At 39.2% G+C, this 23,106-nt stretch overlaps 1 protein-coding gene across 1 annotated transcript in view; it reads right to left on the bottom strand.

Annotated features, from left to right (window-relative positions):
* Positions 1–21,731, bottom strand: part of Cul1 (cullin 1) — a 398,967-nt gene extending 377,236 nt beyond the window's left edge. The window contains exon 1 of the mRNA XM_076182129.1: positions 21,450–21,731. The gene's annotated coding sequence lies outside the window, so the exon portion shown is untranslated. The remainder of the gene's footprint in view (positions 1–21,449) is intronic.
* Between the last annotated feature and the right edge of the window lie 1,375 nt (positions 21,732–23,106).

Raw genomic sequence — 23,106 nt, forward strand, 5'->3', positions numbered from 1 at the left:
CTTGATATTATCATTAATTAGTTACAAAGTCATATGTTGCAAATGAAATTACAATACAAAATAAACTATTATTTTCGGCTAGCGATACATGGCATACAATTTCAGTATTGCCATCGGCATCTCAAATTCTTCGGAGACTGATTGGCTGATGTGCTGTGACGTCACAGCAGAGGGTATAAATAGTGCCGCGCACTCCACGTGACTTCAGTAGCAGCTGCAGTATGAAACGGGAGTTATATTGTCCGCAAATTTACTTAGAATTCTAAGAAGTTACTTTCTTGCACCATGGCAGCCAAGCGAAGCAGAACTGCTCCAATATGGGCCTACATGGAGCAAACTGAGGATGATTTAGTCATCTGTTTGACGTGTTAAGACACGTTCAAATACTCTGGAAGTACAACTTCCAATCTAATCAAACACCTCCGCACTAAACATCCTATTGAATATGGGGAGCTGAGGGAAGAAAGTGATGCTGGAAAGACTGTCAGCACATCCAAACAGCCAAATAGAGATTCCTTGGTGTTCCTCTTGAGTGGGATTCGCCTAGTTGGTGTGGACTCGAGTAGATGTAGCTGTGGCGATTACCAATGCCAGGCGAATACCGCGCGACTGGGATCCGACAGAGGATGTCAGTCGGATCCCGCTCCCAAACGAATCCGTGGACTCACGCTGCCAGTTCTCCGTGCTGAAGGAAGTACTCGGATCCGGATCCGAATCCCGCGGATCCGCCTGGCCAAGTACTCGGATCCGGATCCGAATCCCGCGGATCCGCCTGGCCAAGTACTCGGATCCGCGAATACTTAAGAACTCGGATCCTGCCCAGCCCTACCGAACATATTATTATCAACAACAGACTAAGCATAAAAAAGTTTTACTGTTACATTTCATCAATTGCAAAACATAAAAAATACAAAATGTAAGGTAAAATTTTTATTTAAAAACACATTCTTTTCGTTTACGTACCGTACCGAACATATTGTTATCGGCAACAAACTAGCCTAGGCATAAAAAAAGTTTTGCTGTTACATTTTATTAATTGCAAAATATATGAAAATACAAAATGCAATGCAAAATTAGGAAACATTTTACTTCAAACAAAATGAAAGAATATTTAGCTGGCTGAGATGCTGACGCTGCCGGCAGCCTGCCAATACTTTCGTACTTGTGTCTTGCGGCGAGCAAAGTAATTGTACTGCACTGCCAGGCATGACATTACAATTCTATTACTCTATTAAATGTTAAATATTATTGCACTATCTCGTGGTCGTAAAGTCGATCAGTCGTAAGTCGACGACTACCTGTAGCTCAGGCCTTCATCACCCACCTTATCAGTATTCATGGAGCTCCAAAACAAATCATCACAGATGGTGGAGGTGAATTTGTGTTCTTGAGTCTCATTACAGATCCTTGGTGAGACGACCCCTTCAGAAGGTTGACAAGTGGACGACAACACCATAGCATCCATCAAGCAATGGCCTCATTGAGCGGGGTAAAATGGGACGATGGTACAAATTCTAAGAAGCCTAACTATGGAAAACCCTTTATACGGAGATGTTATGCTCCCTCTGGCAGTCTTTGCTTACAATTCGCCGTACCACCGAACGGTGCGAGATTCACCTCACTTCTTGATGTTCAACAAGGACCCCTCCATCCCATACTTGACAACCTACACACGCAGACTTGCCAAATTGCAAACAAGCTCTTTAACCGTTGTCAGCCATTTGTAGAAAAGGGATCAGCGGAATGTGAGAAGTATCGCCCTTAGCCAAAGTACAAAACAATAAGCATTGGGTCAACGTGTCTACATCCCTGCTGTACCAAAGCAGGGCGTGCAGGGGGAGCTACAACCTCTTATGATGGTCTGTACCGCGTGGTGAGGAAAATCAATGAAGTTGTGCGCAAACTCAAGAATATTAGAACAGGCAGTGAGGTTTCTAGCCACACTGATCAGATCACAGTTGAAGAATGCCTGTCACCAGTGGAGAACAAATGTGGGATGTGTGCACCCAGTGCATGAACATGATTTGGCAGAATGATGTATTAATGAGGAATGGTGAGTGACAGAGTGAGTAAGCACGACGTACCATCTGGGAGTCTTTGTTCACAGAAGATGCATAGGTAGCTTTTACCATGAACTATCACAAAGTGCTTACATAGCGTATTTTAGTGTATAATTCCTAACAACCTTACGGTTCATGGACTTCTAATTTTTAAGTTCTTAATATCCTCCCAACAAATAGATGACATATCCCTAAGTGCTTAGTTACAGTTAATGGACTTTAGTGCCTTTGATGGTGCCTAATAGCCTAATCTTGTGCTCATTTGAGACGGAGTGTTTGGGAGGGTCAGGCTACAGCGTTGCGGTGACCTGTAAAGCATAAGGAGCAGTGCCAATTCCCTTGTTTTATGAAACATATGTGGGACCCCCTGCTGTTCTTGAGTCTCATTACAGATCCTTGGTGAGACGACCCCTTCAGTACAAATCGGAGATGGAGGCCACATGATTCCAACTGCCGCCCTCCTTCAGCGCCATGCGGGGCATGTCTGGGCACTCTGACCACCTGCTCGGGTGCCAACACCTGTTCCCCTCGAGAACCTTCATCACCCGCAGCTGCCACCGCAGAGACAGGCATTCACGACTTGTGGCAGGTCTGTCCTGTTTCGTGGTCATATCCAGCTGACATGGCTGGCCTTGCACCGCCCTGCGCATCCGAAGCGGGACTGATGCCACAGTACAGGCCTTTTTAACACACCCTGGCATGTCTGTACTGCTCAGGAACACACTACATCAGCTGGTTCGATCAGGGCCAACTTTGCACTTCGCAGCACAACAAGACGCTACCACTGGAACTTGTGGGGCTCTGGTCCTTGCTCAGCTATATAATATCTTTATGTTTTTATGTACCTTATGAATATGTGTACAGTAGAAGCCCGATTTAACAAACTAATTCAGCCAAGGTCCAGTCCGCTAAATTTAATTTTCCGTTAAATTGAGCGAGTAAGCGTTGGTGTAACAGTGTTGCCAGAGCGGATTATAATAATGATACATACCTAAAAATTCCATAGTATACACACACACACATACAGTATACAGGTACTCCTCGTTTAACGACCTACTCGGTTAGCGACGACGGGCTTTATGACAGACCAATATTCATTTAACGTAAACCTCCCGAAGTTACGACGTCGTGTACGATAATTAAGTTGGCTGAGGCAAATTTGTATGATGTTATAATTGAACTTGTACAGTGGATATTAGGTGTGAGGTAAAGTGTTCTGAAGCTTAGGTCTACATTATCATCCTGCAAGCTGCAAAAACTACCTGGGGTACAGTATATACCAGTAGTGGTAAATTTTTAGTTTCGACCATGGGCACAATATAGCAATAGAAAATTAATTATTAATTTTGTAAATTATAATGTATCAAAGTAATATGCAATTTTGTGAGCAGAAAAAAAAAGGTGCTAAAACAAATTTCGTAAGTAACGAAGTCATGTCGGACGAATGGTACACCATGTTTGTTATGATAGATGCCGATGTCGAAGAAATAAAAGGATGATAAATTCGTCTAACCTAAACTAACCTGACCTGTGTTTAATAAATCATTACCTGCAAATTAAATGTCATCCGGCTCGTCCTCGTTGTCGTCGTCATGAGACGTTGGCAGACGACAAGATGGCGTCCCAATCCTATGCTACCGACTTCGTTCATTAGCATATTTTCTTGTAGCATGGTATTTTTTACTTTCATTTCCGCCCACAAAATTGCATACAGGTAGTCGTCGACTTACGACTGATCAACTTTACGACCACGAGATGGTGCAATAATATCTAACATTTAATAGAGTAATAGAATTGCAATGTTATGCCTGGCAGTGCAGTACATTACTCCGCACTCTGCGAGACGCGAGTACGATAGTTTTCGCAGGCTGCTGGCAGCGTCAGCATCCCAGCAAGCTAAATATTCTTTCATTTTTTTGTTTGAAGTAAAATGTTTCCTAATTTTGCAATTGCATTTTGTATTTTTGTATGTTTTGCAATTAATAAAATATAATAAACTTTTTATGCCTAGGCTAGTTTGTTGTCGATAACAATATGTTCAGTACAGTACTTAAACGAAAAGAATGCGTTTTGTTGAAATAAAAAAATCCTAATTTTCCCTACATTTTGTATTTTTATGTTTTGCAATTAATAAAATGTAACTATTTTTTTATGCCTAGTCTGTTGTCGATGACAAAATGTTCGGCACAGCATTTTGTATTTTTATGTTTTGCAATTAATAAAATGTAACAGTAAACTTTGTTTATGCCTAGTCTGTTGTTGATAACAATATTTTCGGTACAGTACGTAAACGAAAAGAATGCGTTTCGAAATATTTTTTTCCTAATTTTGCTTTACAATGATTTTAATGTAACCAACAAAAAAGGATTTGTAGGTCAAAGATGACAGGACTTTATTCAGCATGCGTAGGCCTAGGCTACGTTTCCTAACGAAAATGATAAAAAGTTAATGAATATTTAACAACGTAGCTCAAAGATAATAAGATTTTATTCAGTATGCATACGTTTCCTAAAGAAAGTCTGATGGTAAAATAATACAAAGGTTAACAAATACAGTATTAAATATCATAGGTCAAAGATGATAGGATTTTATTCAATATGCTTAGGCCTAGGCTACGTTTCCCAAAGAAAATCAGATGAAATTATAAAAAGGTTAAAAATACTATACAACATAGTTCAAAGATGCTAAGATTATTTCAGTATGCTAAATATACAATATATGTATATATATATATATTATATAAAGGGTAATATATACTGTATATATATATATAGACTGACTTGCGTCCAGATCGACTTACGACCCGTCTGTCGGAACCGAACTCGGTCGTAAGTCGACGACTACTTGTATTATGTTGATACATTTTAATTTACAAAATTAATAATTAATTTTCTATTGCTATATTGCGCCCATGGTCGAAACTAAAAAAATACCCCGGTATTCAATATGGAATGTCAGCATACGCGGATTTGGTCATATACGGTAATTTCAGGAACCTAACCACTGTAAATAAACAGTAAATAAAGCTTTAATATATTGTATAAAAGAGGGAAAATACACGAAAATAAAGATACATGTATTGCTGGACATTGTACATACAGTACATGTACATATATGTATACACTTTCGCTTAACGACCAATTCGGTTAACGACGGCGCGTTGGTCCCAATTGTCATCGTTAAACGAGGAGTGGTTGAATATATTATTGTAAGTGAATTATAGGCAGCACAATCGTGAATTGCAAACGAACAGCAATGTGCAGTAATTTGTTGCAACATGTGTGTGTGTGTGTGTCGTGTAACAATGATATGAGCTGTCTGTGAATTTCGCGGAATATTAGTCATAGCTTCGTGTTTGGTTCGATGTACATAATTCTAGCGATTAATAGGACTGGGCAGTTGGTTTTTGGATAGTGAGCGTTATTGTTGTGTTGTTGCAGAAAACATAGTTCGTTGTTATAGAAGTGTTTTTCGTGGTGATTACTCTCGCGTACTGATTTTGAATTTTCCCATCAACTTACTCTTTCATTATTTTGTATTCCTATCATACCGTCTATTTCTACTTAATATATTTCTGCTACAATTATACTTTATACATATACAGGTACTCCTCGTTTAATGACCTACTCGGTTAGCGACAGGCTTTATGACAGACGTTTAACGTAAATCTCCTGAAGTTACGATGTCGTGTACGATAATTAAGTTGGCTGAGGCAAATTTGTATGATGTTATAATTGAACTTGTACAGTGGATATTAGCTGTGAGGTAAAGTGTTCTGAAGCTTAGGTCTACATTATAATGTATCAAAGTAATATGCAATTTTGTGAGCGGAAAAAAAAGGTGCTAAAACAAATTTCGTAAGTAACGAAGTCATGTCGGACGAATGGTACACCATGTTTGTTATGATAGATGCCGATGTCGAAGAAATAAGAGGATGTTGAATTCGTCTAACCTAAACTAAACTAACCTGACCTGTGTTTGATAAATCATTACCTGCAAATTAAATGTCATCCGGCTTGTCCTCATTGTCGTCGTCATGAGAGACGTTGGCAGACGACAAGATGGAGTCTCAATCTTATGCTACCGACTTCGTTCATTAGCATATTTTCTTGTAGCATGGTATTTTTTACTTTCATTTCCGCCCACAAAATTGCATATTACGTTGATACATTTTAATTTACAAAATTAATAATTAATTTTCTATTGCTATATTGCGCCCATGGTCGAAACTAAAAAAAATACCCCGGTATTCAATATGGAATGTCAGCATACGCGGATTTGGTCATATACGGTAATTTCAGGAACCTAACCACCGTAAATAAACAGTAAATAAAGCTTTAATGTACTGTATAAAAGAGGGAAAATATACGACAATAAAGATACATGTATTGCTGGACATTGTACATACAGTACATGTACGTATATGCATACACTTTCGCTTAACGACGGCGCGCTGGTCGCAATTGTCGTCGTTAAACAAGGAGTGGTTGTACTGAATTACAGTCGAACCTCAAAAGCCCGGACTAACTAGGGGGAAGGGCGGTCCAGTCATCGAAAATGTTGTCCTAACACCCATAGATTTTCGTAGCAGTATACGTATAGGTAATGTATGATATGGCATAGAAACACATAAGAATACTCTAAATCTGTAATAATAACAACACTGTAATAATAATACCATAATACTAATAATTCTGTAATACAGGTACTCCTCGTTTAACGACCTACTCGGTTAGCAACGACGGGCTTTATGACAGACGTTTAACGTAAATCTCCTGAAGTTACAACGTCATGTACGATAATTAAGTTGGCTGAGGCAAATTTGTATGATGTTATAATTGAACTTGTACAGTGGATATTAGCTGTGAGGTAAAGTGTTCTGAAGCTTAGGTCTACATTACCATCCTGCAAGCTGCAAAAACTACCTGGGGTACAGTATATACCGGTAGTGGTAAATTTTTAGTTTCGACCATGGGCGCAATATAGCAATAGAAAATTAATTATTAATTTTGTAAATTATAATGTATCAAAGTAATATGCAATTTTGTGAGCAGAAAAAAAAAAAAAAAAGGTGCTAAAACAAATTTCGTAAGTAACGAAGTCATGTCGGACGAATGGTACACCATGTTTGTTATGATATATGCCGATGTCGAAGAAATAAAAGGATGATGAATTTGTCTAACCTAAACTAAACTAACCTGACCTGCAAATTAAATGTCATCCGGCTCGTCCTCGTTGTCGTCGTCGTGAGAGACGTTGGCAGACGACAAGATGGCGTCCCAATCCTATGCTACCGACTTCGTTCATTAGCATATTTTCTTGTAGCATGGTATTTTTTACTTTCATTTCCGCCCACAAAATTGCATATTACGTTGATACATTTTAATTTACAAAATTAATAATTAATTTTCTATTGCTATATTGCGCCCATGGTCAAAACTAAAAAAATACCCCGGTATTCAATATGGAATGTCAGCATACGCGGATTTGGTCATATACAGTAATTTTAGAAACCTAACCACCGTAAACAAACAGTAAATAAAGCTTTAATGTACTGTATAAAAGAGGGAAAATACATGAAAATAAAGATACACGTATTGCTGGACATTGTACACACAGTACATGTACGTATATGTATACAGATGCTCCTCAACTTACGTTTTAGTTACATTCCGAACGGCTGAACGTAAGTTGAAAATGAACGTAAGTTGTTACTGTACGTTCTAGTAATGTATGACCGTTCATACTTTACTATACATCCGTAAATTCTATTACCGTATCTTATAAAACACCCCTAAATCATTAATCATACACATAACATTGTAAAATACAGTAAACTTCCACTTATACGAACTCCAAGGAGGATTAGAAATGTCCGATTAACCGAAATGTTCGGTTAATCCGATTTTGTATATTTTATTCCCGTAGAGTTTTATGATGTAATGTCCTCTGCAATATTCGTACCTGTAAACTTAACATACGCATGGAAATACTTATAACGTTTGTGCCATGTAAACAATGGATGCAGCGTCATGCGTAAGTATCGTTTGAACTACGGAGAGCGCGCTAAACTAAGAAATTCACTTCAAAAAACAAAACAAAAATTACAGTCAGTTCAAACGTAACATCGAAAAATGTAAAACGAATGAGCGTAAGTAGAGGAGCGTCTGTACACTCGCTTAACGACAGCGCGCTGGTCCCAATTGTCGTCGTTAAACGAGGAGTGGTTGTAATAACTGTTATACAGGCATGTAAATGTACTGTACATACAGTGTACTGTACTATATTTTTTATTTCGTACACTGTAAATATCGGAAGTTATGCACACGGGACAGTGGTGGCGGCCAGGGTTGCCGTGTAGAATGGGTGTGTTTCCATACCGGGGCATACATTTTTCTCGGGCATGTGCAGACTTTCATAGCAAGATATACTTGTCAAACTTTGACAAAATGTTGGTTCTAGTTTTTTTTTTCTATTCTTGAATGTATATAAGGCCCCCATGCCCTAACATATTCAGTAAGATATAAAGATTATTTTCTTTATATTATTATCGCTAAAGTAAAGCTGAAACTTTAGCGTAGAATTTTTTTCTACACTGTAAAAACATATCTTTTGGGGTATGATATTTTATAAGTAACACAATTACCAATAAAAGTCATATTTTGATGTACCATTTATTATTTGATAACTAGTTCTATGATTTTTAAACAAAAGTTTGAGTTTTTCAATGTTTTTAACAGTCAGCCGATATGTAGAAAAAAATTCCTTATGTCCTTATGCATTTGCCACATGCCGCTATTTTACTACAAAATTCTATGAAACGGCAGCCCTGGTGCTAAAAGAAAGCTGAAACTTTAGCGTAATTTTTTTTCTACACAGTAAAAACGTATCTTTTGGGGTATAATATTTTATGAGTAACACAATTACCAATAAAAGTCATATTTTGATGTACCATTTATTATTTGATAACTAGTTCTATGATTTTTAAACAAAAGTTTGAGTTTTTGAATGTTTTTAACAGTCAGCTATGTAGAAAAAATTTCCTCATGTCCTTGTGCAGTTGCCACATGCCGCTATTTTACTACGTTTCAGCCCTGGTGGCGGCTTCACTGGGCCGGGTTTGAGTACACGTATACGGCCGTCGCTGCCACCTACCGGACCAATAGGGAATTTTGCTTGAAAAGTCCGACCTTTGTTCATTTCGACCGGTCATACGAGGATCCGGGCTTTCGAGGTTCAACTGTATATATTATTGTATATACAGGTACTCCTCGTTTAACGACCTACTTGGTTAACAACAACTCGGAGTAACGACGGGCTTTATGACGTTTAACGTAAATCTCCCGAAGTTACGACGTCGTATACGATAATTAAGTTGGCTGAGGCAAATTTGTATGATGTTATAAATGAACTTGTACGGTGGATATTAGCTATGAGGTAAAGTGTTCTGAAGCTTAGGTCTACATTACCATCCTGCAAGCTGCAAAAACTACCTGGGGTACAGTGTATACCAGTAGTGGTAAATTTTTAGTTTCGACCATGGGCGCAATATAACAATAGAAAATTAATTATTAATTTTGTAAATTATAATGTATCAAAGTAATATGCAATTTTGTGAGCGGAAATGAAAAAAAAAATGCTAAAACAGATTTCGTAAGTAACAAAGTTATGTCGGACGAATGGTACACCATGTTTGTTATGATAGATGACAATGTCGAAGAAATGAAAGGATGATAAATCAATTCGTCTAACCTAAACTAACCTAACCTGTGTTTAATAAATCATTACCTGCAAATTAAATGTCATCCGGATCGTCCTCGTTGGCGTCGTCATGAGAGACATTGGCAGACGACAAGATGGCGTCCCGAGCCTATGCTACCGACTTCGTTCATTAGCATATTTTCTTGTAGCAAGGTATGTTTTACTTTCATTTCTGCCCACAAAATTGCATATTACGTTGATACATTTTAATTTACAAAATTAATAATTAATTTTCTATTGCTATATTGCGCCCATGGTCAAAACTAAAAAAATACCCCGGTATTCAATATGGAATGTCAGCATACGCGGATTTGGTCATATACGGTAATTTTAGGAACCTAACCACCGTAAATAAACAGTAAATAAAGCTTTAATGTACTGTATAAAAGAGGGAAAATACACGAAAATAAAGATACATGTATTGCTGGACATTGTACATACAGTACATGTACGTACAGTATATGTATACACTTTCGCTTAACGACCAATTCGGTTAACGACGGCGCGCTGGTCCCAATTGTCGTCATTAAACGAGGAGTACCTGTATATTATAGTACGTATATATATATATATATATATACAGGTAGTTCTCGTTATATGCGGGGGTTCCGTTCCGCGGACCCCCCGCATATAACGAATTCGCATATATCGAACTATTGAACCTATGGGAAAAAGGGGGATACGTTCTCAACTCGGATTGATTTTTTTTTTTACATATTTTATTTTGGCAAAGGGCTTACATACTGCATCTCATATATGTTTACATACATTTTAGCATGTAAGTATTAACCTCGGGAAAAGACGCTACTGTAAACATCACTTATTTCGCCAAGCGTATTTTCTTCAGCTGTTTGAAAAATCAGTCTGTTTACAATTCACATTTCAGACTGCTTGCTACGCTTAAAGGTCAGATATCAACAGATATACCATTCGCTAAAAATCATTGTATTGCTCGAAAAAGTACTTTTTAAAAGCATACAAATAAAGTTTTTACCTATTACAGAAGAATTTATTCAGAAAATTCACTTTTAATTGCGCCTCGCATACCACTTTTCCGAAGTCTAGCTATTCAGAATAACAATATTGTTTGTTTGGCAACTGTGACGTCACGAACGCGGAATTCCCCGAACCTTTCACGAAGCGCACGGGCGGAATGTTTCGAATAGCAGACGACGCAATGAAATGAAGACAAAACTTTTTTTTGCCAAATTTGATAAGATGTAGATGGTGGAATTATATAGAATACTGTCAGTATGTTTTTTGATGTACATTAAACTGTAAATACAAAAAGTTATGGAAGTCTTGATATCTATCAAGTTGCCAAACAAACAATATTGTTATTCTGAATAGCTAGACTTCGGAAAAGTGGTATGCGAGGCGCAATTAAAAGTGAATTTTCTGAATAAATTCTTCTGTAATAGGTAAAAACTTTATTTGTATGCTTTTAAAAAGTACTTTTTCGATGATTTTTAGTGAATGGTATATCTGTTGATATCTGACCTTTAAACTGACTGTTGATGTGCTCTGGAGATACACAGGCAGGCTTACTGCTTAGAGTTTATCCAGTGCGGAGAATAAACGATAATTCTTGCAGAGAGTGAAAATTGACAAAATTAATTGGGGCAGTAATAAGTATCAAAAATTAATTTGTTTGTGAAAAAAATAATTAATTTGTGTATCAAAAAAGCTTAATTACCTGCAAAAAGACAATGGTTTGGCCTATGAAACAGGAAGGATGCCTAAGACGATGCCGTCTGTACAGCTGCCGGTGTTGTTGTGATAACGCCGCAGTGATGCCAGCTCTACCTAGCTGATGCAGCCAGTGTTACCACACGGCTTTATGCGCACCAACTTCAAATATATAATAGGTATTTTGAAAAAATAATCGGCCGCGACTATTTTTTTTTTTTTAGGTCAAATCGCATATCTTCGAATATATCCCCGCACATATCGAAAAGTGGTGCAAATTCTTGAATCGCATATACGCAAATTCGCATATATCGAAGTCGCATATATCGAGAACTACCTGTATATACACCTCCAAAGTACTAAATTATAAATTTTTCCTTGACTCCACCACCACAATCTGGTAACATTGGACTCTGAGACACGCATGTGGCCAGTTGACGGAAAATGCTCAACTTAGCTTACCGTTCCCAATAAATTGAGCTATTTCCATAGACACGCGTCTGGCCAGCTAGCGGAAAATGGTCAACTTAGCGGACCATTTCCGCTATGGTTGAGCATTTTCGTTATTGCTATTTGCAGTTCGCTAATTTGAGATTCGTTAAAACAGGCTTTTACTGTATATTGTTTTTTTTTTTTTTACGCTCTGGGACCATTTGTTCGAGGAGTTGATAGCAAGGGGCTCTGGTCCTTGCCTAAAAGCCCTTATCGGAAAAATAAATGTATGGGCCTCACATGACAGCCCTTATCAAAAAGAACAAATATATCACATGAATGAAAAGACCTAGTGTATTCGGCTAAGCTAGCCCATGTTGCGTAGTGACTGTAGCTATTGGCCAAAAGTTTGTTAGGGCTGTAGCCTTAGCCAATCATGGAAAAAACAAGATGAACTGTACGACATTAGAGGGAGGTGTGTAATAATTACCGAGGTATCCTTAAATCGTAAAGACAGAAAGTCAGTTGTTAGGCAGCTGCTCCGAGCATCAGGTCAAGGCAAGTAGTCTGATTTTTCACTCCCATACACAATACAGATGCTCCTCAACTTATGTTTTAGTTACGTTCCGAACTGGCATCCACGGCATTGTGAGGCATGGCAAAGCAGCAAGCTCTGACACAAAGGCAGCAGAGAACTTCATCAGTTACTTTAGGAAGCTTGTGGATTCTGGGGATTACCTGCCGCAGCAGGTTTTTAATTGCGATGAAATTGGTGTGAACCTATATAACAGTGGAGGAGAAGGTATTACCTGGCAACAAGCCAATGAAAGACCATCTCATACTGCTGTTTTGTGCTAATGCAATTGGCATTTTGAGTTAAATCTCTGCTTATTTACCATTCAGAAAATCCATGAGCCTTCAAGAGGTGTAAAGTCCAGAAGAGCAGACCAAGTGTGATGTGGAGGTCCAAAACCAAGGCTTGGGTGACACATGACCTTTTTACTGATTGGATCAATGAGGGTGTTTGGACCTTCTGTGAAAAAGTATTTGGTTGAGATGAGTCTGCTTGTTATGGACAAGGTGTGCAAAGATGGTGTGAGGAACAAAGAGGAGAGGAGGAAATAGAAGGAAGGGTAGTAAGCAGGGATGTGGAGTCAGAGTCGGAAGCAATTACGGTCACTGGAGTCGGAAGCAATTACGGTGTCACTGGAGTTGGAGTCGGTAAAAATATACTGACTCCGACTCCAGTTAAATTTACATTTTGTAATGCCTTCGTTTAGTCTATAGAATTATGCAGTGCACACTCCTTATAAGTAGATTATATAAAAAATAATTTTATAAAATGTAATAAATCTCATCGTCTTATCTTCGTGGTCATTCCACTAAACCCCCAAAATGTCCTTGTGCAACGCTGGCTTTCATATTTATACATAGAATAATAAACATCCAGAGTATTACTTGAATAAATTAGATAAACACCTCCATTTTACACCTGCTGACACACAGTCACGGGAGCTGTAATATTCCTGTCAAGTTCCATATGCGTCGTTTCCATCACTCCATCAGTTTGGTGGTTTCTCCCACTGCTGTGTTGCCAAACAGTAGGATAATTATGATTTCAACAGTAGACTAACGCAATAATACTATCTCTTCTCTCCTTTCCCCTTTTATGTCCCCTCTACTTTTTAAAATTATTGAAATAAATCTACTCAAGATTGGAGCATACGTGTGTCGTATAGGTTTTATAAAATATGTAGGCCATAATCAGTTAATTACATGAAGAGGAGTCGGAGTTGCCAAAAATAGAAGAGTCGGAGTCGGTGGTGCCAAAAATAGAGGAATCAGAGTCGGAGGTTATGTGTTCCGACTCCACAGCCCTGGTAGTAAGTAGTGGGATGAGGAAGCAAAGAAGGCTGTAGAAGAGAAGAGTGAGCTTTCACAGATTGGTTACAAAATAGGACGAGGGAATCATACGAGAGGTACAAAGAAAAGTAAAGCATAAGATAAAGGAGGCAAATCATACGAGAGGTACAAAGAAAAGTAAAGCATAAGATAAAGGAGGCAAAGAGGAGAGCAATATGAAATGGGGTAAGAGTACAACAGAAAATTTTGAGAATAATAAAAAGATGTTTTGGAAAGAAATTAGGAGAGGAAGAGGAGGTGTATCAAGTAGGGAAAAAATGGTAAAATGTGCAGAGGGAGAGATGATAATGGAAGAGAAGGCAGTAAGAAGAAGATTGGTAGAGTATTTTAAGGGAGTTGTTAAATGGGAAGGGGGATAGGGAGGGAAAGGTAGTTGCAGTGGAAAGTGCTAAGATAATGACTGTGATGAATGAGGAAAATGGAGGAGAAATAAGGAAAGATGAGGTGAAGGCAATTGGATGGATATCATGCAGAATGTCTGAAAAAAGGAGGTACAGTGATGATGGACTGGCTGGTGAGGTTATCTAATATTTGTTTAAGAGAGAGTAGAGTGTCAGAGGACTGGAGGAGTGCCTGTATAGTTCCACTTTACAAGGGAAAAGGGGACAAGTGTGAGTGTAGTAGTTTCAGAGGGATCAGTTGTGAAGGCTTATGAGAGGGTCTTGATTGACAGGAAGTAATTGGTGAGGAACAGTGTGGGTTTAGGATAGGTAGGGGTTGCGTAGATCAGATTTTTGTGGTAAGACAGATATGTGAGAAAGTTATAGGAAAAGGTAAGGATGTATTTTGGGCTTTTATGGATTTTGAAAAGGCTTATGACAGGGTAGACAGGAAGGCACTGCGGGAGGTATTGCAGATATATGGGATAGGACAAAAGCTTTTAGGAGCTGTCAAGATATTTTTACAAGAGTAGTAGTGTGTGTTTGAGTGGTTTGAGGTAAAGGTGTCAGGGATGTGTTATGTTGCCCTGGCTGTTCAATTTATACATGGATGGGGTGGTGCGAGAGGTAAATGCAAGGGTAGTGGGTCAGGGATTGGAGATGGTTAAAGAAAATGGAGAAAACTGGGAGATAAGCCAGCTGTCATTTGTGGATGACAATGCACTTGTAGCAGGATCAGAGGAGGGATTGAGGAAGTTAGTGACAGTTTGGGAAGGTGTGTGAAAGAAAGTTGAAGATAAATGTGGGTAAAAGTAAGGTGATGAGATGTACAAGGGGAGAAAGTGGCAGCAGACTGGAAGTGAGTATTAAAGGAGAGAGACTGGAGGAAGTGGATAGTTTTAGGTACTTGGGTGTGAATGTGGCAGGAAAGGGAGGAGTGGAGGTAGGATGTAGATTGAGAGAAGCAAGTAAATTCCTTGGTGGATTTTAAAAAGTGTAATGAGAAATAAACATTTAGGAATGGATGCTATGAGGAGATTGTATAAAGGAGTGATTGTGCCAACAGCACTGTACAGGGCAGAAACATGGAACATAAGAGAGGAGTTTGAATGTGTTTGTGATGAAATGCCTGAGAAGTATGATGGGGGTTACTAGGCTGGATAGAGTGAGGAATGAGGAGGTGAGGAGGAGAACAGGGGGTGGAAAGGGAGTTGGGAGATAGGGTTGATGAAAGAGTACTGGGATGGTTTGAACACATGGAAAGAATGAGTGAAGAAAGACTAGTAAAAGATGTGTGGAATGCAGAGATGGAAGGATTGAACATGAGGGGCTGACCTAGGATGAGATGGATGGATGGGGGTAAAAGGGGCTTTGGGAAAGAGGGGAATGTCTGTTGAGGAAGGATGGGAAAGGACAGAAGATTGGGATGAATGGAGAATGGTTGTGTATGTATAATGCTGTAATGCATAAGGTGGAATGGGTGGGGGATGGGGGGTGAGGGAGTATGTGTGAGAAATTATTTGATGCAGCCTGAAGGGATTTGTCATTGTCTTCTTGTCTACATGAGGGGTCGGGGGGGGGGGGGTTGCTGAGTTAACGAAGCGGCCTTGCTGTGGATGTGCTGTGTCTTGTGACTGCTTCTGATCCAGGGCAAGATGCAGGGATGACCCATCATCCAGGAGGTGCCGAGATAAGAGGGAAGAAGGTGGAGGAGAAGTGGAGTATGATAGGGATGGAATGGGTGGGAGTGGTTTTTGTGCCTTTGTTTTTTGGCTACCTCCCTTATAAGGGGGAAAAGAGCCTTTGGTGTATGTATACATGTAAAAATATTAGGTACATCAATATTTCACAGTTCTTTCTGTGTGGTGCTTGCATATGGGGTCAGGCTTATTCTGTATTGGTACCATTGTAATGCTGCTATCCTGCATGCTGGTTCTTGCCAAATTCTTGCATGTTAGGGGCATAAGTCAGAAACCGGTTAACATGGATAACAAGGGAGGACTACACATACCAACACACACAGAGGAACAGAATCTCAGGCACAAACACATTCCAAACCCAGTGGATCGGACTCAGCACCTTCAAGCAATGTTCTAGGGCCTGATAAGACACAAAGTGTTAATGGTGATTTTTTAGGTTTAGTAAACGGCTTGAAAACAGCCTTAGATCTACTGACCAAAACCATACAAGCACAGGGAGTACTCTTGACCAATTACATGGAAGAGAGGAAACCAACAGGGTATGTACCACTGCCGCTTCCGCAGACAACAATACTACCCAACCAACAATTTCCCTGGCTCACAACAGCACAAACAAACACACATTAGAAAACATCATCATGGGTAAAATACAGGGCCTCTACCCTAAAACTAACCAAAGTAAAGTTCCTTTCATCAAAGAACTAACAGTGCTAGAGGATCCCCTGTTTGTTGCCCTGACTGAAACACACTTGAGGAAGGAAGTGAAAGATGCAGAGATAGCAATGGGGCAATATACCCCATATAGAGCAGATAGAGAAGGGAGAACTCATGGAGGTGTTATCATATATGTAAGAAATGACCACACCTCAGACACACAGACAGCCAAGTTGAACTCATAGCTCTACTTATAAACTCACTCAACCTTATTGTTATCAACTGCTATCGCCCACCCAGTGTGACACTGAAAAATTCAGAAGAGGGATAGAAAAGATAGACCTCATACTAGATGGTCTACAAACACCATTGCCAGACATCATCCTGTGTGGGGATTTTAATCTACCATTTATACAGTGGCCAGGAGGTACTATATCAGGAGGAACAGTGGAGGATCAAGTCCAAGCCAAACTCCTGCTGGACCTAACTGACAGGGCATTTCTCACACAGCCGATAACCAAGCCAACAAGGATAAATAACATCCTCGACCTTTTCTTCACCAACAATCAAGATATCCTCAGCAACTATCACGTAGAAGAAAGAATGTTCTCTGACCACAATCTCATCACTGTGAACACCACCTACACAAAAACAGAGAATGCACAAAGTAAGTCATCCCCATTGGAGGATACTCACCTTGGGCATTTCAATTTCCACGGTGATTCCATACAGTGGGAAGAGGTTAGCTAGACTTGGTGAAGTAAACTGGGACCAGATCATGGAAGGGAATAGTCCAGACGACATGTTTCAGGCCCTAATAAAAACTCTAATAGAAATCTGCAATAACCATATCCCACTAAAATGAAACAGAAGCTCTCGACATAACACCATACCGAGAAACGAAGGTCCTTAAACAAAAATTGAGTAAAAGAAAAAGTGAAGAAAAGGAGTGCTGAATCAGGGCCAAAATAGCTGATATTGAACAACAGATAAGAGTATCTCATGAAGCCCAAAGGAGAAATGAAGAAAGTCGGGCGATATTAAACATCAAACAAAACCCAAAATTCTTCTACAGCTGTTGCAAGAGGTACATAAAAACGAAAACTCAGATTGGCCCCCTAAAAACAGACGGGAACACTAACAAAAGATCCGGAAGAAACATGCAAAGTGTTGTGGCAACAATACAACAGTGTATTTAATACACCAAAAGCGTCAAAAGTTGTCAGCAACCCAGCAACATTCTTTATAATGGACAACCCCCAGTCACCACAGCTCACAGACCTTCTGTTCATGAAGGATGACATAAAGAACAGCATAAAAGTGCTCAAATCGAACTCAGCTGCCGGACCAGATGGAGTGCTAGCCATCATGCTTCTGAAATCCAGAGAAACCCTAGCACAACCCATAAGTATGTTATGGAGATCCTCATTGGACAAAGGAGTGGTCCCAGCGCACCTCAAAAAAGCCACTATAAGCCCCATCTACAAGGGAGGGGAAAGGAGCCTCCCACAAAATTACAGACCAGTAGCACTTACATCTCATATCACCAAAGTGTTCAAGAAATGTGTGCGGGACAAAGTCACCACGTATATGGAAGACAACTTCCTAAACAAAACCCAACATGGGTTTAGAAAAAGTGCTCTTGCTTATCAAAGTTACTGGACCATTACGACTGGCTCCTACAAAACCTGGCAGAAGGAAGAAACGTAGATGTGGTGTTCCTGGACTTCACCAAGGCCTTCGATAAGGTTGATCACGGCATCCTGCTTCACAAGATCAGATCCCTAGGAATTGGAGGCAAACTGGGAAACTGGCTAACCAGTTTCCTCACTGGGAGGACAAAAGCAGTGGCAGTGGATGGCCGAAAATCTGAAGAGGCTGCAGTAATTAGTGGAGTGCCACAAGGTTCCGTTCTGGGTCCACTCCTATTCCTCATCCACCTGGGTGACACTGACACACACATACATTCCTCAGTTCTCACCTCTTTTGCTGATAACACAAACGTCAGTCACATAGTGACCAGGAAAGAGGACGTAGACCACCTGCAGGAGGACCTCAACAAGGTGTACACCTGGGCTGCAGAAAACAACATGAAATGCTGAGATGTGGTCCATCCCAGGACATAAAGCTGGGAACTGCTCCGCATACCGAGGGTGACTTAGTCATCCCCCCAAAGACGCATGTAAAATGACTAGGAGTTCACATCAGCGATAATGCCAGCTTTCATCACCACATCGATGAAACAACAAGGAAAGCCAAGTGAATGGCAAGCTGGGTACTCCGGACTTTTTCATCCAGGGAACCACAGGCCCTAGCCCAACCCACACTAGATTACTGCAGCCAATTGTGGTCACCCCATAGAAGAGGAGAAATCCAGCAATTGGAAGCAGTACAGAGAGGCTTCACCTGGCAGATACAGGGGATGAGGGATTTAAATTACTGGGACCGCCTCAGGGAACTCAGACTGTTTTCCCAACAAAGGAGGTGGGAATGATACAGGGCCATCTACCTATGGAAGGTTCTGGAAAATAAAGTACCAGACCCCACAAACGCCTCTACACTACAAACACAGAACAATAAACAAACAGGGTGCAAGTGCAAAAGAAGAACCCTTCCAATCAGAGCAAATCAAGACTACTTGCTGCCAGCCTGGGGCATGAAGGACCAAAAATCTTCAATGCACTCCCTAAAGAAGTAAGAGGCATAACAGGCTGCACGGTGGATACTTGACCTTACCTGACAAACCACCGGTACCAGGCTACACAGCCATCTGTCGAGCAGCCACAAACTCCATCCCAGATAAAGTGGACCTACTAAGCAGGGATGCCAAAACCGGATTCAGCGGCGGATCACCATGACTGTGAGGGATCAACCTCAGCACAACACCAAGTAAGTGTACACCTTTGTGATATAGCAATAGAAAATTAATTATTAATTTGCTAAATTATAAATTTATAATACATCAATGTAATATGAGATTTTCTTGGCAGAAATCAATAACAAAAAGTTGCTAAAACTGATTTACTAAAGAATAAACTGCATCCAGGAGGTGCCAAGATAAGAGGGAGGGAGGAGGGTGGAGGGGAGTGGAATATGTAGGGAATGATATAGGTGGGAGTGGTTTCTATGCCTTTTTCTTTTTGGCTCCCCCCCCCCGTGTAAGGGGAAAAAGCCTTTGGTATATCTATGTATATACTAACGAACAGTCACAATGGTTGAATGATATGCCATGTTTGTTTTGATAGATGCTGAGGTTGAAGAAATGAGACAATAAATTTGTCTATTCTAACCTAACCTATATCTAGTAATTTGGCACCTCAAATTGTAAGGATCATCCAGGTCATTGTCATGAATGCTGACAGCCTGATTATTATTGTACCTTGGGCAATTAACAGACAATGGCAGAACCCCGTGTTCTTTTATAAAGTCCAAGGATGCCCTATTGTCTTTGTAACAGCACTTATTAATGTCATCTGGAGTTTGAGAACACCTGGTCCACAACGTGAAAGCCATTGTCTAACTGACGGTGACAAGACTGGACAGACAACATGGCATCTCAATTGTGTCCTTGTGGCTTCGTTTGTTGGTAAATTTGCTTGTAGCAAGTTTTTTTTTATTTACTTCTGCCATGAAAATCACATTATGCTCATGTATTATAATTTACAAAATTAATATTTATTTTTCTAATATATCATGCAGGTGTGCACAACTAAAGAAATACCAATTTGTCTACACTATCCTAACCTGCATTTAACAATGCAATACCTATAATTCTAGATGTTATCTGGGCCTTTGTTGTCATCTTTGACCTCTGAATCTATCAAAACAAAGGCAGTGTCTTAAAGAGTCAAAACTACTTCGCTCATTTGTGTATTGCTTTTTTTGATGTTTGTTATTGATTTCTGCCAAGAGAAACATACATTATGTTTATGTCTTATAATTTACAAAATAAACATTTAATTTTCTATTGCTATGTTGCATAGGTGTGCAATTCTAAAAAAAATACCTATATCACTTCCAAAGTTATTCCAAGTATTTATATATCTATATGGAAAACTGTATTTCTTCACATCCTTTAGACATGTGGTCTTTCTTAATTTGCTCCCATGACCTCTTAAAGCCCTCCCATTTCAAATCAGATCTATCCATTTTAGATTTAGTGACCTGAATACTGTAATCATATTATTGCCTCTTTCTCTTTGAGCTTTCAAAGTTAGTGTTTAAAATTCTGGTGTAACATTATGTTCTTGTTATTTTCATGCTGTGTTCTAAAGGGATGATTTTAGTTTTAATTAGCAGGTGTGAGTGGTCTTATAGTCCAATTTTTGACTTGCCAGAATTTTCTGAACCTATCTTCAAATTAAACCTGGGCTGGTAAGAACTGGTCAGCAACTGCTACCACTCCAGTATTTCTTTCCATTCACAAGATATCTCAGTTGAATTAGAAAAAGAAAGGTCACCACAAATTTGAATTTCACAGTGACTTCCAATACAATAGGGAGACCTTCATAAAATTTGTCATTTCATGACACTGCAACTTCCAATTCCATACTGCAATCCACATCCACTCACTGTTGTCTTTCATTTGTGGACCTCGTAATAATATACTTTTATTCAATCACATTCATTTCAATGTTAAATGATATAATCCACACCTCACCAAAACGTTAAGAAGCTGCCTAGGCTCACAAAAATAGTTGTAGTTGAACGTGTGAAATTACTGATCCAGCCAATCCGTGTCATACACTTGCTTCACACCACCTAAATGTATTACATTTAAAGATATTTCTCTAAAAACTAAATAATGAAGACCACTAAAATTCCTTGTTTATGTCACCATTATAACTTACATGTTAAAGCGATGGGACTTTTAAAAAGACCAAGTTACGACACACTGGACCAGCAAAAATGGGCTCCGAGATCATCCGTACTTGCTGAAGACTTCCTGTAAGTTGTCTATGAATAACACACAAATAAATCCTCACACCAAACTTTTCATGGTTTTCTCGTAAACATGTTGAATGTTTCAGTACCCACAGAGATGTAAAATCTCCATACTAGTTTCACTTTGCATTATCATTCGTCGAACAATAACACGATAACTTTCCTTACAACCATGGGAAAACAACAGACAAACTGAGTGCGCATAAACAGGGAGTAGGAATAAAGTTTATTCAATGTTTATACTCGTACTTTTTGTCAAATTTTCAGTGTTCTGTATTTTTTTTATGTATATTAAATAATTAAAAGGACATATAAATGGAGGTATGTTATTGTTACTCATAATAGCAAATCATGTTCCCACTTCCTGTGTAAGCAAAGCTTGATGAGGCATTAATTGAAGAATCCAATTCTCTTTATACAACATATTTAATGCCTTTTAACGAGGATAACAAAGGTTAGGAATCCGTAGGTAGTACTGAAAGTCCCAGCTGACACAACTTCCTAGACCTTGACCGCCAAAATTGACAAGGAACATATGCTAACCCAACTGCAAAGCAACAATTTACCACATGCAACGAAATTCATTAGTAGTTTTCTTTAAGTGTTGGACAAGACAGTTACAGTGCAACAATTGTATTTTCTAGTCAGTTTTACACAAACAGACATCCTACGTGGTGGATAGGTTTGAAATTCTAAATTACCACAAAACCTATGTCGAAAGAAACGAAAATCTATGTAGGATCACCTATATGATCGAACAAGTTTTGTATGAATGAGATAAAAATCAGGTCGCACATACAGTCGAAGGACCTACTGCTAAATGGCCGTCCCTGTTGGTGATCAGGGAAATTCCTCATAATACATGGTGTACCGTCATAATGACGGCGTGGACACTAGATACTCTACAACTATAAACTTAGATAGCTCCACCGAATATACTAATAGAACTGAGCAACAGTCCGTAAATTGTTAATCACCAAAGTTAAATTTTTCATTAGCGGATTAACTTTTAAGTTACAATTGAAAAACATTAACGGACTAATTAACTTCTGTTAAATTGGCAACTACCGTTAATAGTGACAATAGTCCGTTAACTTCATACACTCTCCCTTATCTTATTTTCATATATTTAGTACAGATTCTTATGAGAATATGACAATTGAATAAGTTATTGTAACGCTTTTCAACAAAATAAATATCTTATTTTGTAGTGAAAAATTGTGCTTCCATGGATAAGTCACGGAAAATTAATAAACGAAAATATTTTAAAGTTATATCTGTCGGAACACATGACACGTTTCCTTTTTGATTACCAGTTCACCAACAGTATACTTGTAGTAGTTTTAGTTCGGAACAACGGCAGGACAAATGAAAATCAACACAAAATATCTAATCTCGTTCTTTTGGTAATTAGCCACAAGGTGCGACACTAGAAGTGTCACATGAGAAATATAGGTGAAGCTCGGACTAAGGCCACAGCTTAGTGGAGCTTATGGTTGTAGCTGGACGTGGAGCCTAACGTCAGCGAGGCGATAGCAGATGATGACGAGTCTCGATGGGACA

The sequence above is a fragment of the Oratosquilla oratoria genome, unplaced genomic scaffold, assembly GCF_046742065.1.
Source record: "Oratosquilla oratoria isolate Oo_2021 unplaced genomic scaffold, ASM4674206v1 SCAFFOLD50, whole genome shotgun sequence".
Taxonomy (NCBI): Eukaryota; Metazoa; Arthropoda; class Malacostraca; order Stomatopoda; family Squillidae; genus Oratosquilla; species Oratosquilla oratoria.